The following is a 13,408-nucleotide window of genomic DNA, read 5'->3' as shown; positions in this document are numbered from 1 at the left end:
CAAAGGAAATCAAGGTGGGGTTAATGCTGCATCCATAGAACATATCAGCACTCAAGAGAACTTGGATGAGCATAACCAACATGCCCCACCAGTCCATGTTCACCAGAGATAGTTCCTATTTTCTGACCCTGCTCCTAGTAGACCACTCTGCTTATTTTATCTCTCTTGTCCCTTGCAGCGGGGGAGCAATATTTTTGGAATGCCTTTAGAAAATATTGCCAGTGTACACAAGTGTTCATCAGATTTTAGTTTCCTACCTTAGGTCTCTAGCAGTTAAATATCTGAGCAAGAGGGAAGATGCAGCTACTCTGCACATACACTTGTTTATTGATTCCATTTATCCTGACCTTCCTCCATGGGGGTTCAGGTGTGGCCCACATGGTCCTTCCCATTCCCATTTCATCCTCACAACAGTGGCTGCAAGATGGTGACTGGCACAAGTGTGGAGAGGTGGGTCTCATTGGCCTTAAACTGGCACTCTAGCCATTACAACACAACAGTTCTCCACATGCACCCAGATGGACAAGACTATGTGATGGATAACTTACCCCATGGTGGTTTACCAGTGGCCCTTCAAATACTATTGGACTCTAATTCCCATCAGTCCCATTCAGCATGGCCAGTGGCAAGGAATGCGGGGAGTTTCAATTCAGCAAATATCTGGAGGGCCACACATTCCTTACCTTGGCACCTTGTGTAGGACAGGGTTCCTGTAAAGGAAATTGTACATGCATACATAGCAGCAGCCAACCTCCTTTACAACACCAGGGGTGGTAGTTTCTGTGGTTTACACACAAGAGGTGGAGGTGACCAGGATTTTTAAACCTAGCCGGTATAGGTCCTTTCAACCACAAATAAACATATAGCTTTTCCTTTTGCAGTATTTTTTTTAAAGTTGAAGTGTATACTGCATTGGGAAACAAGGGATAACCCCCCCATAACAAACCACAAATAGTTCAAATAATATTATAATCTGCAAATAGTATAAAGCCACTGGTATATATTGCAAGAGCAGTTCTTGTGATATATGATGGCAGCTATGTCACACTAGGCTAAAGATAGATAGATCCTTGAACCTTAATCGCAGCTCTAATCCTCTTTGCCTCTTCATTGCTTTCCTCTGGATCTTCTTCAGGTGGCCCGTATCTTTAGCAAACACAGGACCCAACTTGAAAGGACAAAGTTCTCCTGCGGTGGTCTGAACAATGCAAAGCAAAGAAGCACCATCACTTCTTGTTTCACTAAGATGCTGTGGCCGATTCTATGATTGCAGCCTCAAGATGGCATTTGATTGTTTTGCAATAGCATCGCATTCCTGGCATAAGTCCTTTTGGGTGTGTAATCCACTAGATGTTCTTGTCAGATAGATACACACCAGAACTATGAAAAGCCATGTAGAATAGGTCTTTGTTGCTCTTCCACACTGATTATAGCTCTTGAGCAGCTGCCTTCTCTGGATTTTCCTTTTTTGGCTTCTAGGTTGGAATAATAATAATAATATATAATAATTTGTTATTTATACCCTGCCCATCTGGCTGGGTTTCCCCAGCCACTCTGGACGGCTTCCAACAAAATATTAAAATACGATAGTACTTAAGATATTAACAGCTTCCCTAAACAGGGCTGCCTTCAGATGTCTTCTAAAAGTCTGGTAGTTTTTTCCTTTGACATCTGGTGGGAAGGCATTCCACAGGGCAGGCGCCACTACTGAGAAGGTCCTCTGCCTGGTTCCCTGTAGCTTCGCTTCTCGCAGTGAGGGAACCGCCAGAAGGCCCTTGGCACTGAACCTCAGTGTCTGGGCAGAATGATGGGGGTGGAGAAGCTCCTTCAGGTATACTGGATAATCCCTCACTTACCAGTAACATTCACTGGTGCAGTTAGTTTTCAGCTCTGAACTTAATTTTCAGGGTTGGGGGGGATAAGCAATGTTTCACACCGAGGAAGGGTCATAGCTTTTGTGTTGCATGCAGAAGGCCCCTGATTCAAAACTCAACAAAGGTAGGACCAGGAATCTACCTAAGGTCCCAAACCTTGGACAGCTGCTATCAGTCAATGTTAGATAGGCCAATGACCTGGCTCCATAAAAACTTCCTAGAGTCCTACTTTCCTAAAATAAAGTTAAGCTACAAAGTGGGAAACACTGCACCAGAGTTACTTGTAGTGGTCTAGTTCCACACTTGGATGTAAAATTTCCAGGCCTAGTACACAGGTTGTGAATTGAGATTTCTGCAAATAAAGATGGTGGGTGTCCCATCAGCACTGTGATTTGCAGTGCACTCAGCTGTCCTGTAAACAAGTTTATAAAAGTTTTGTGTTTCTTTTAAGGTAGGAGGAAGGCATAGGATATTCAGAGTCCAGTGGTGAAAAACCTGAGGCAAGGGCCCTCTGAAGTACCTCTAATAATGGCCATGGCCATTCACCTCACTGTGCTTGATAGGGCTCATTGGAGTAGGGCTTCTGAAGAAAATATTACAATTTGGCTGGTTTTTGTGGTAGAAGATGGTCTTACCCTCTTTAGGACTTTTAAGGACAAGTTTTTAAAATGGGTCCAGAAGTGGACTTGGAGCCATAACATCTGACTAAGCACTGGTGTAATATGACTGAAATGCTCACTCTGAGGTAGCAATCTTGCAGCCATTATCAAAGGTAACCTTACATGTAACTCATTGCAAATGTCCAAAGAGGTTGTTATCAGAGCATGGGTAACTATGGCCTGGCCATTCCCAAATGGTCACAGTTGGTTTATCAGGCAAAGCCGATTTGGGAATGGCCAGGCCAAAAGGTACTTCAAGCCACAGAGGCTACCTGATCTTCTGGTGACAACCCTGGCTCAATAAGCATCTCCAGGTTTCAGATCTGATCCCTGGGTTGAACACCACTCACCTACACTTCTGAGTAAAAATCAGAGGAATGAAGACTCTTCGGCACAGATAGACATGCTGCTTCTCACATAAATATGCATGGAAGGAAACGAAGCTGAGTCTACATAGCCACGCAAGCTTTTAATGTCTCAACCTCCTGTATTTGTTTTCTTTATATAATTTCTGATTATTTAAGGCTAGCAATGTGCCCTTGATAATTTAATCAGTTGAACACCTGATATTTTCCCATGTTTACACTTGGACACACCTGGCAGTGTTCTCCATATACTGTCAATAATTGAGTTTGGCTAGCATTTAGTAAGGTGCATCACTGGTGCATTTCCATCAGTGAGTTGAATTTTCGGGATGATGAACAGTGAGACAACAAGGCAAAAAGATGAGGCAAAAGTACCATCGGCATTACCTAGTCCAGTGCTTCCATAATCCAGGTGCCAAGTAAGTGATGAAATTACCATTATCTGTGTTGAATCCAAGCAACCCAAGCCATTTTGTTGATCTCCCTTTCTAGAGACCAGCAAGGCAGAAGATAATTAAGTTTAAAGCTGACCACGGAATAATCTCAAACACATCACCACTAGCAATAGCAGTCTTCTGTCTTTTCAAAGGTCAGTCAGATGTTCTGCATCACATTCCTTGTAAATTGATGAGACTGTATTCTTGAATTATTGTTTGGAAATGAATGGCTTGATATTAGATGTTGTTGGACATAAGCTTTCATGGACTGGAAGTATACTCAAAATCCACAATGGCAAGTCCACAAGCCATTGGCTGCTGGTCCACAGTGGCTCCACTGCAGTCCAGGTTGGATGGGACACTTCAGGGACCAAGTAAGGCGCCAGTCCCTGGCACACTGGGGGGCAGGAATTGCCAGCTGAACACATCAGATAGCTTGAGTAGCACTCGGCAAGAGTTCTGCATCTGATGAGGGGAACTCTTGTCCATGAAAACCTGCTCTGCAAAATTGGGCACATATACACTTCCATTGTCCAATGAGAGGTTTTTCTTTTCTCTGACCATCTTCCCTGGGAGAACCTGCTGCTTACTGCTGAACTGGAACAAACGTCAATTGGGTTTTCTGCAGACTGACATTTATTCTGATTCAGCAGTAAGCAGCGGGTTTTCCTGGGAAAGTGGTGGGACAAAATAAACCCCTTTTGGACCCATGTCTAGAAATCACAGAACAAATGGAAGCAATTCCAGGACAAAGGGAAGTGTGGATGAGCCTGTAGTTAGATTCTGAAGTGCCACACAATTCTTTGCTACTTTTGCTGCTATCACTCTGGAAACAGTTGTCTAGGAGTAAACCCCACTGAACTTCTGAGTAGACATATATAGGGTTGCATTGCTAATGTAGAGATCAAGTTACTTGAAGAATCATAGAATCATAGAGTTGGAAGAGACCACAAGGGCCATCGAGTCCAACCCCCTGCCAAGCAGGAAACACCACCAGAGCACTCCTGACATATGGTTGTCAAGCCTCTGCGTGATATTTATGATGACATGATTTAATTAGGAGAAAAAATCAAGTAAACCTTAAATCCCCTTCACATGCAGCTAATATGCATGGTGTAGAGAAAGTGGATTGGGAGAAGTTTTTCTCTCCCTCTTCATAACAAAATTAAGTACTTATTCACACAACCCATATTACCTTTCAGAGTTAATTCCCACAATATGTATTGATTGCCACAAATTTAGATGGTCTTAAAAGAGAATAAGGCTAATGGAGTACAGGTATAGGCTATCAAGCCACGATAGCTATGTCATACCTCCATTGGCTGTAAGCCTCCAAATACCAGCTGCTGAGGATCAAAAGTGGGGCGAGTATACAGATTGTAGATGAATTTCAAATTTCAGAGTGAAACTACTATGTCTTTCATTCCGGAACTAAGAAACTAAGACCGTGGCAGTTGAAATGCATTCCAATTCATCATTAAAAGCTGGATCATTCCCAATAATCATAAGGAGTAAAACATTCTTTTTTGACACAATTTGGTCACTGGTTTGCTAATGGAATAAAAACTACTCTTGCAGTGCAATTTAATGCATGTCAGAAATAAGTCCCATTTAATTCCATGGAATTACTCCCAGGTGAGTGTTTGTATAGACTGAGGCTTCAGATGGTCTTTAAGATGGTCTTTCTTTCCAAGAAGCAGTATTTATTTTCCTTTATTAATTTCTTAAATTATCTTACATTCAAAAAGCGGTGCCTATTATTTTCAATTATTATTTTCAGTGAATTGTATCTATAACTGGGCCTTCAATTCAAAGGTTTTCATGGTGATATAGTAATAGTTGTTTCAAGAAGCTGAGATGATTTCTCACACCATGGCTTTCCGATGACTAATGATAACAATTGTATCAAAAAAGCTGCCATAGGGACTGGGAAGAGTCATCATTTACCAAGAAGAATCAGAAGCACTTGCTTCAAGTTACAGCAGAGGACCAGATGAAGCACTTCTTATTTTTAAGAACAATTGCACAGTGGAACATGTGTCTTCTCAGAAAGCTAAGTGTTAGGTTAAGGTTAAGCTTAAGAGTAAACAGCAAAGACATTGGGAGAACAGGTGCCACTTGGTAGGAAGATTTATTTATTTCCCCCAAATTTGGGAAGTATCCAGATTTTTGGTCAACCGGGACAGGTGAGACAAATTGCTTCTGATTCTTCCATATAATTTGCTTGGCATGTCAGGTACTGCCTCTGGCCTACGTGAAGTATGTGGCGTGGAAGAGGCAGCTAATCGGGTTTTAAGGGATTGGCTGAGATACAAAGACAAGTAGTACATTTCTGATGTTATGATTTTATCTATAGGAACTGTATTTCGGGATTAAAAAAAATCTTTGGAATCCAATACTGGTGATTCTGTGGAGGTTCTTACAGGTCACCAGAATTTATACTTGACTGTAATGGAGAACTGGTAATATTATAGCCAGGATGCACCTTTGCTGTGCTATTAAACTTGAGGGGGGAAAGTTAGTAAGTAAGAAGTGTGCTTGGGAGTGCTACATAAAGGAACACTGGGAGAGCATCTATTTTTGCAATAGTAGGATTACTAGACTGCAGCAGAATATATGTTTTCAGAAATCTATCTTTCAAAACCTGCTTCTTCTCCTGTTTTTCTTTTCACTCCACCATCATCATTAGGTTGGTCCCTTATCTCTTCTCAATTTATTTTACCTTCTGTTCATTTTTTTTTAAAAAATGCTGATAATTTTAGCTCTGTGAGGGGCAAACTACAGTTCCCAGGATTCCGTGGGGGAAGCAGTGTGCTTTAAATGTATGTGTACACAACCTAAAGGAAGCCTATTTTTATTTTGCTGTCCTTTGTTGCGCGGAAGGGCCTTGGTGATAAGAGTGCATGCTTTGCCTGCATAAAGTACCAGGCTTGGTTCCTGGCATTTTCCTGGCTTATTATTAAAGTTTATAATTCCCCTAATTTGAAAGATTACTTTCCCATATGGAAAAAATCTTTGTGGTCTTTCTAAGTCTGATCTTCTTCTTTAGACTGCTGTGCATGTTGTAAGCAAGCTGTCTTATCAGCCAACAACAGGCTTCTTTGGCCTTCCAAGAGAGACTTATTGTGCAGCAATCATCACATCTGATCCCACATTCCAATTAATTTAGCTAGAACACTTGAGCTAGTTATTGATCTCTTTCCCAGATAAATTTGTACATGGTGCATTTTCAGTTACAAAAGAGATTCTCCCTCTTTGGGTCGTGCGAGCAAATTTGTGGTTGGACTTTGCAGTGATCTTTTTAATACTGCACTTTTCAAACTTTTTGTTAGTTTGCAAAGAAACAGCAAATGCTACCCTTCTGAAAGAGTAAACGCAAAGAGTGTGCATAAAGCCTTCATACACAACTGTGACAACTGACTATCAATGCATTCCTATTATAGCACAGGACCTCCATATCCATTGCAATTGTGGGACCCTAATTTGCAAGTATGTGATTGAAACCCACCCCCAAAATAGTAAGTCTAGAAGCGCCCTCTCTTTACTTTGAGGGAGAGGAAGGTGAAATCCTAAATGCAGCATTCTTGCCATAATTTCAACATGCAGAAGCAGGAGGCCTGAGACACTATCCATTGCCTCTTAGACAATATTCCTGCTCTCTGTGTTAAGGGTCCAGTGCATGTTCTTCCTCTTTTTCGGTCTAGAAGCATGGAACTCACAAATGCATGCCCAATGCATTTCAGATGTACGCAGATTGTCTATTGCCTAATATTAAAAGTGGGCCAAAATGCATATTAATAAGTTAGCCAAGAATGCGCAACATGCTGGTTTGCAACCTGTCTGTGGCTGTGTCTTTCTTACGTCACTCACAGTTTCATATTTGCTTCAGACTATTGTCTTCAGCGTAGCAGCAGCTTGAGTTATGAGACATGGAAGATTCAATGATGCAGCCAATGATTTGATTTGATTTCTTTTTTTAAAGGCCTTCAGCGTTTCTAACTTAAAGATCAGGGCCCAGTACGGGCCACATGATCTCCTGCAATGACTTTGCAAAGTTTTTTGCAGATAAAGTCGCTCAGATTCGAGAAGAGGTAGACTCCACCGTGGGAGCAGGGCCGGGGCGGGAGAGTGCTAGAGTCCTGTCTAGTCAAGTTGTGTGGGATCAATTCCAATCTGTTACCCCCGAGGATGTGGACAGGCTGCTTGGACGAGTGAAACCAACCACTTGTCTCCTTGATCTTTGCCCATCCTGGCTTAAAAAAGCTAGCCAGGAAGGACTGGGCGATGGGCTTCATGGGGTGGTGAATGCTTCTCTCCGTGAGGGAGCCTTCCCAGACCCACTGAAAGAAGCGGTTATTAAACCGCTTCATAAAAAACCATCTTTAGATGCGGCCACGATGGCCAACTATTGCCCAGTCTCAAATCTTCCATTCTTGGGCAAGGTGATTGAGTGAGTGGTTGCTGAACAACTCCAGGCACGCCTGGAAGAAGCGGACCTTTTGGATCCCTTCCAGTCGGGATTCAAGCCTCATCATGGGACTGAAACTGCCTTGGTCGCACTGGTTGATGATCTCCGGCGGGCTAGGGACAAAGGTGAGAGCTGTTTCCTAGTTCTGCTGGATCTCTCAGCGGCGTTTGATACCATCGACCATAACATCCTTCTGGACTGTCTTGAGGAGCTGGGAGCTGGGGGCACTGTCATACAGTGGTTCCGCTCCTTCCTCCTGGGCCGTGTTCAGAAAGTGGTGGTGGGGGATGAGTGTTCAGACCCCTGGGCTCTCACTTGTGGGCTGCCTCAGGGTTCTGTCCTCTCCCCCATGCTTTTCAACATCTACATGAAGCCGCTGGGAGAGATCATCAGGGGATTTGGGCTGGGTGTTCATCAGTATGCGGATGATACCCAGCTCTACCTCTCTTTCAAATCAGAACCAGTGAAGGCAGTGAAGGTCCTATGTGAGTGCCTGGAGGCGGTTGGAGGTTGGATGGTGGCTAACAGATTGAGGTTGAATCCTGACAAGACAGAAGTACTGTTTTTGGGGGACAGGAGGCGGGCAGGTGTGGAGGATTCCCTGGTCCTGAATGGGGTAACTGTGCCCCTGAAGGACCAGGTGCGCAGCCTGGGAGTCATTTTGGACTCACAGCTGTCCATGGAGGCACAGGTCAAATTTGTGTCCAGGGCAGCTGTTTACCAGCTCCATCTGGTACGCAGGCTGAGACCCTATCTGCCTGCGGACTGCCAGAGTGGTGCATGCTCTGGTTATCTCCCGCTTGGATTACTGCAATACGCTCTACGTGGGGCTACCTTTGAAGGTGACCCAGAAACTACAACTAATCCAGAACGCGACAGCTAGACTGGTGACTGGGAGCGGCCACAGAGACCACATAACACCGGTCTTGAAAGACCTACATTGGCTCCCAGTACGTTTCCGAGCACAATTCAAAGTGTTGGTGCTGACCTTTAGAGCCCTAAACGGCCTTGGTCCAGTATATCTGACACTGAGGTCCAGCACCGAGGGCCTTCTGGCGGTTCCCTCACTGCGAGAAGCCAAGTTATAGGGAACCAGGCAGAGGGCCTTCTCGGTAGTGGCGCCTTCCCTGTGAAACACCCTCCCACCAGATGTCAAAGAGAACAACAACTACCAGGCTTTTAGAAGACATCTGAAGGCAGCCCTGTTTAGGGAAGCTTTTAATGTTTGATGTATTTTAATATTCTTTTGGAAGCCGCCCAGAGTGGCTGGGGAAGCCCAGCCAGATGGGCGGGGTATAAATAATAAATTATTATTATTATTATTATTATTATTATTATTATTATTATTATAATAATAAAGGGTTGTTCCAGTCAGTCCATTATATGTAATTTTAACTGTATCCAACTGAGAAGTCATATCATTGTAAAGATCATCTTTGTGTAATAGTCCCTGGAATCTTACACAAATACCACCATCTGAGACTGTGTACCCACTATACCTTTAAAGCACATCATTTCTCTCAAATAATTCTGGGCATTGTGGTTGACACCTGACAGAGTTTCAATTCCCAGCTGAGGTCCAAGATCTCAGCTAGGTCTCATCACCCAGACATCTCAAAGCAGAGGAACACACAAACATTCAGGGACCCACAGCTTCCTCAGAAGATGAAGATACTATTGAGTGTCATCAGCACATGGTAGATTCCTGACCCAAATCTCTATACAATCTCTCCCGTCAGCGTCACATAGATGTTAAGTAGCACAGAGTGTAAGAGGAATCTCTGCAGCACCCCATGAGATAATTCCTAAGGTGTGGAGCAGTCATCCTTCCAGCACCATCTCCTGCAATTCCCTGGTTAGGCAGGAAGTACTTGTTGGTGGGTTTCCAGTCGCCAACCCTGACTGGTGGTGTGGAAAGATATTAAAGGTGACTGAAGCATCTGGGAGAATCAACAGAGTCACATGCCCTATTTCTCCGTGCAGTTTATCCACCAGCCAACCAAAGGAGTTTCTTTGTAAAACCGAACTGAAGTGGTTCCATCTAAATACATAGCCTGGAACTGACCAGCCATCATTTGTGCTATCACTTGCCCAGGCATGACAACTCTGAGACCAGCATCGGTAAATGGGCTCATCAGATCCATGCTTATTTCAGAAATTTCTGTTCAAAGCACAAGCGATGGAAGATCTATGTTCACAGCAGGATACTTAGTGAATGCCTTTGTTTCCCGGAAACTTGGCATGATTCAGGGATGTGTTTTCCTAGCATGCTTAGGATTCATATAATGGGAGTGGCAGATAAAGTTTTTTAGTTAGTTGTTATCCATCTCTCTCAAGAAAAAATAAAGGGTGCCTCTGGGTTGAAATAACTAGACTGACTGTTGTAGTTGAATGCAGTGGAATTCCTATTAGTGGCAGGGTGAAAAAAATGTATTCCCTTCTGCTTTGGGGAGGATTTCTCTGAAGCAGTTTATAGCAGCTTTGGGGTAGAGTGGTGTGGATTTTGATTGGGGAAATGATATGAGGAGGAAGGGTTAACCCTCCCCTCCATTGCCATGGCTCCAGTCCAAATTGGATCCTGTGGCTGCTTTGAAGTCTTTTAAAAATTATGGTATCTCCTGGGGAAGGTATAGTCTGGATTTCAGTTAAAAGGCAGTTCTTCAGCCCATTCCTTCCCTTTGATGTCTAAGCCTTGAAAACAAAACATGATACTGGAAGTAACGCAAGTTCAATTTGTCTTTAAAATAATCTCCTATGGAAAATAATGGGAGTCTCACAGCATGAGCTTCTGAACTCAGAAATGGATGAAGCTGTGCAGCATGCAGAAAACATGTTTGGTCACAGGATGAAGTGCTGCATTATGTAGTACAGGGGTCACCAACCTAAGGCCCATGGGCCGGAAGCGGCCCGCAGAGGTCGTTTGACTGGCCCCCGAGCCGCCCCCAAACCGAGCTGCCCACTCACATGTTGTGATAAACCGGCGCAGCACAGGGAGTCTCTTCCGCTGCGCCGGAAATGGCGTCTGTGCAGATGCAGATGCCGAAAATTGTGGGTGCACGCGCTCATGTACACATGCGGTCCAGCACCCATGGGCAGTGGCGTAGCGTGGGGGGTGCAGGGGGGGCCGGCCGCACCGGGCGCAACATCTGGGGGTTAGGATTAGGGGGCGCAAATCCACGGGTTAGGGGGCGCAAATCCACGGGTTAGGGGGCGCAAATTACTTGCCTTGCCCCGGGTGCTGACAATCCACGCTACGCCACTGCCCATGGGACTGAACCGGTCCAGGCAAGATAAACCTTGCTGACCCCTGATGTAGTATCATCACCTTTTGTTCCCCAAGAACGTCATCAGATTTTGATAATGCATTACGGATTGCAGCATTTCATTCAGTTGTGATGACTGTATTCTTGAATAATAAACTCATCGCTGTAGGACAATATGACTGTTGTCCTGCTGTGAGGTTCTCAATATATGCCAACTTCTGTTTTTCCAGCTCTGATTCCCACGTTTCTGGAATTTTAATTCTTAGGTCAAAGGTTCTGTGTGTTTCTAAAAATAAAACAATCCTTCTATAAAAGTACGTTACAAGGGCCTCTGTACTCTAGCCACTGCAGTAGTTAAACTACTAGTGACTTTCGGACAAATGTCACCAGTCTTCAAGAAGGCCAAGGAAGGAAGAAGCAATTTTGGTTTAGAGACCACATAGGGCAAGGTAGACCTTTGAAGCCATGATATCAGCTAAAGAAGATTCAACTACCCATTGGCTCCCATCCTTTCCTTGGGCTCTCCTTTAGGATTGAATTAATGGACCTGTTGAACAAAGACATTTTGACAGTTTTGGTGCAGGATGCACTGTTCATAATTCTCAAGGCTCCTTAAGAACTTGCTGAGATGGAATATGAGGAAAAAGCAAAATCAAGAGTGGAAAAAGAAACAACGAAAATAAATTGGAAAGCCTGAATAGTTCAGTTGGTTAGAGCATGGTGCTGATAATGCCAAGGTTGCAGGTTTGATCCCTGTATGGGACAGCTGCATATTCCTGCATTGCAGGGAGTTGGGCTAGTTGATTCTCAGGGTCCCTTCCAACTCTACAATTCTATGATTCCAGAAGTCTATGAAATTAGCTGCAAAAAAGGACCTTTCAGGATTGTTTGGTGGACATGTAATTCTAAATGCATGGCAAAGAAATGCCTAGGTTGTTAATCTGGAGATCCAAACAATGCTAAATCATACGATGCCAATTCCTGGTCATTGCACCAATGTGATTTAGGTCCTTCAACCAGGGCTCTGCAGGCCTAGCAGGGCCCAGATTAACATAGGTAGGAATGGTGTATACATACAAATTGTGATGCATGCCATTCCATCACACCCAACAAAGGGATTTAATGGGATGCCTTTAAAGGGAATACCTATCAAGCATGGGACTTAAGGCACAACATGTCATTCCCACTGCCTTCACGTACACCCTTCGATAACTGCTAGTCTGCTATTATTAGTACATTCTAGATGAAAGGGAATGTTCATTTTTATCAAAAGATTTGCATCACTTGCCTCTGGTGGTGGTGGGATTATAAACAGTGAGGTCTGAATAGGGATGGGAAAAAATTATTTCAGTTTGCATTTTAAATGTGAAATTACCTAATAATTCATGGTGTCCAAACAAAACAAAACAAAAAAAAGAACTGAAACATAGCTCTCTTGAAAACTGCACTTATTTGAATTTTGCAGTGCACTCCTTATGCAAAGGATGTGTATAGAATTATATAAGGCACACTCTTCCATTGTCTCCCGAGACAGAGGATGCCAACCAATATTAGTAAAAAGGGTCCTATAGGATGAGTGTATTAGTGAAAAGGATGTACAAGAAAGCATTATATGAAGGGGAAATTGCTTGTAAAAAAATCATTTTCTAGGCAAAATTGCATACAAAAATATGTGTATTAAGAGAAAATAAAAGGACCCAAAAATGTGTACAAACTGTCATGTAGACACATATACAATACTTAGTTGAGTAACTTTTAGTTTTAATTACGGCCTTACAACACCTTCCCATGGAGTGAACCAAGTTTTTTTAGTTCTGCAGCTGTAATAATGTGAAACCAAGATTGAATTATTGCCTCTATTAATTGGGTTTTATTGCTGGGTTGCTTCTGACAAACAAGTTTCTTTAGTCGGCTCCACACTTCAAACCATGTTCATGGCAGCTTACATTATTTTTTAAAATGCATAATCGCAACATAAGAATAGTAGCCATAAACAATAAATGAAACATTAAAAAAATATACAAGCCAACTGAAAAAATTCCACATATATCACAAGATCCAACAGCAACAACCATCCCAACAATGCCCCCCCCAAACAACAGCCCAGCCTAGGAGTCGGTTCAGCAGCCTCAGCTTTTGTAGTTGGTCAGTCAGGGGGGCCTCCCCCCCCCAACAAGCTAAGGGGAAAAGGCCTGGAATCTGTACACTTCTTATGTTTGCTATGATTGCTTTGCTACACCATTGCTCATTTCCACCAAATAGAACAAAACAAAACGCCCACTCACCAAAAAACAAAAGCCCACATGAATGCTGGTATCCGGCATCAACCTGAAGTATATGTG

The 13,408-nt window shown here is 43.3% G+C and overlaps 1 long non-coding RNA gene across 1 annotated transcript; it reads right to left on the bottom strand.

The window, feature by feature from the left end:
* Window positions 1–1,059: 1,059 nt before the first annotated feature.
* On the bottom strand, window positions 1,060–4,721 carry LOC128402487 (uncharacterized). The gene is made up of 2 exons (XR_008327718.1): window positions 4,649–4,721; window positions 1,060–1,475 (listed from the first exon to the last, which is right to left on the bottom strand). It is a non-coding gene; the product is annotated as an uncharacterized LOC128402487 (long non-coding RNA).
* Between the last annotated feature and the right edge of the window lie 8,687 nt (window positions 4,722–13,408).

Source organism: Podarcis raffonei, chromosome 1 (genome assembly GCF_027172205.1).
Source record: "Podarcis raffonei isolate rPodRaf1 chromosome 1, rPodRaf1.pri, whole genome shotgun sequence".
Lineage (NCBI taxonomy): Eukaryota > Metazoa > Chordata > Lepidosauria > Squamata > Lacertidae > Podarcis > Podarcis raffonei.
Note: the sequence above shows the minus strand (reverse complement) of the source record. Positions and strands in the feature narration are given on the sequence as shown.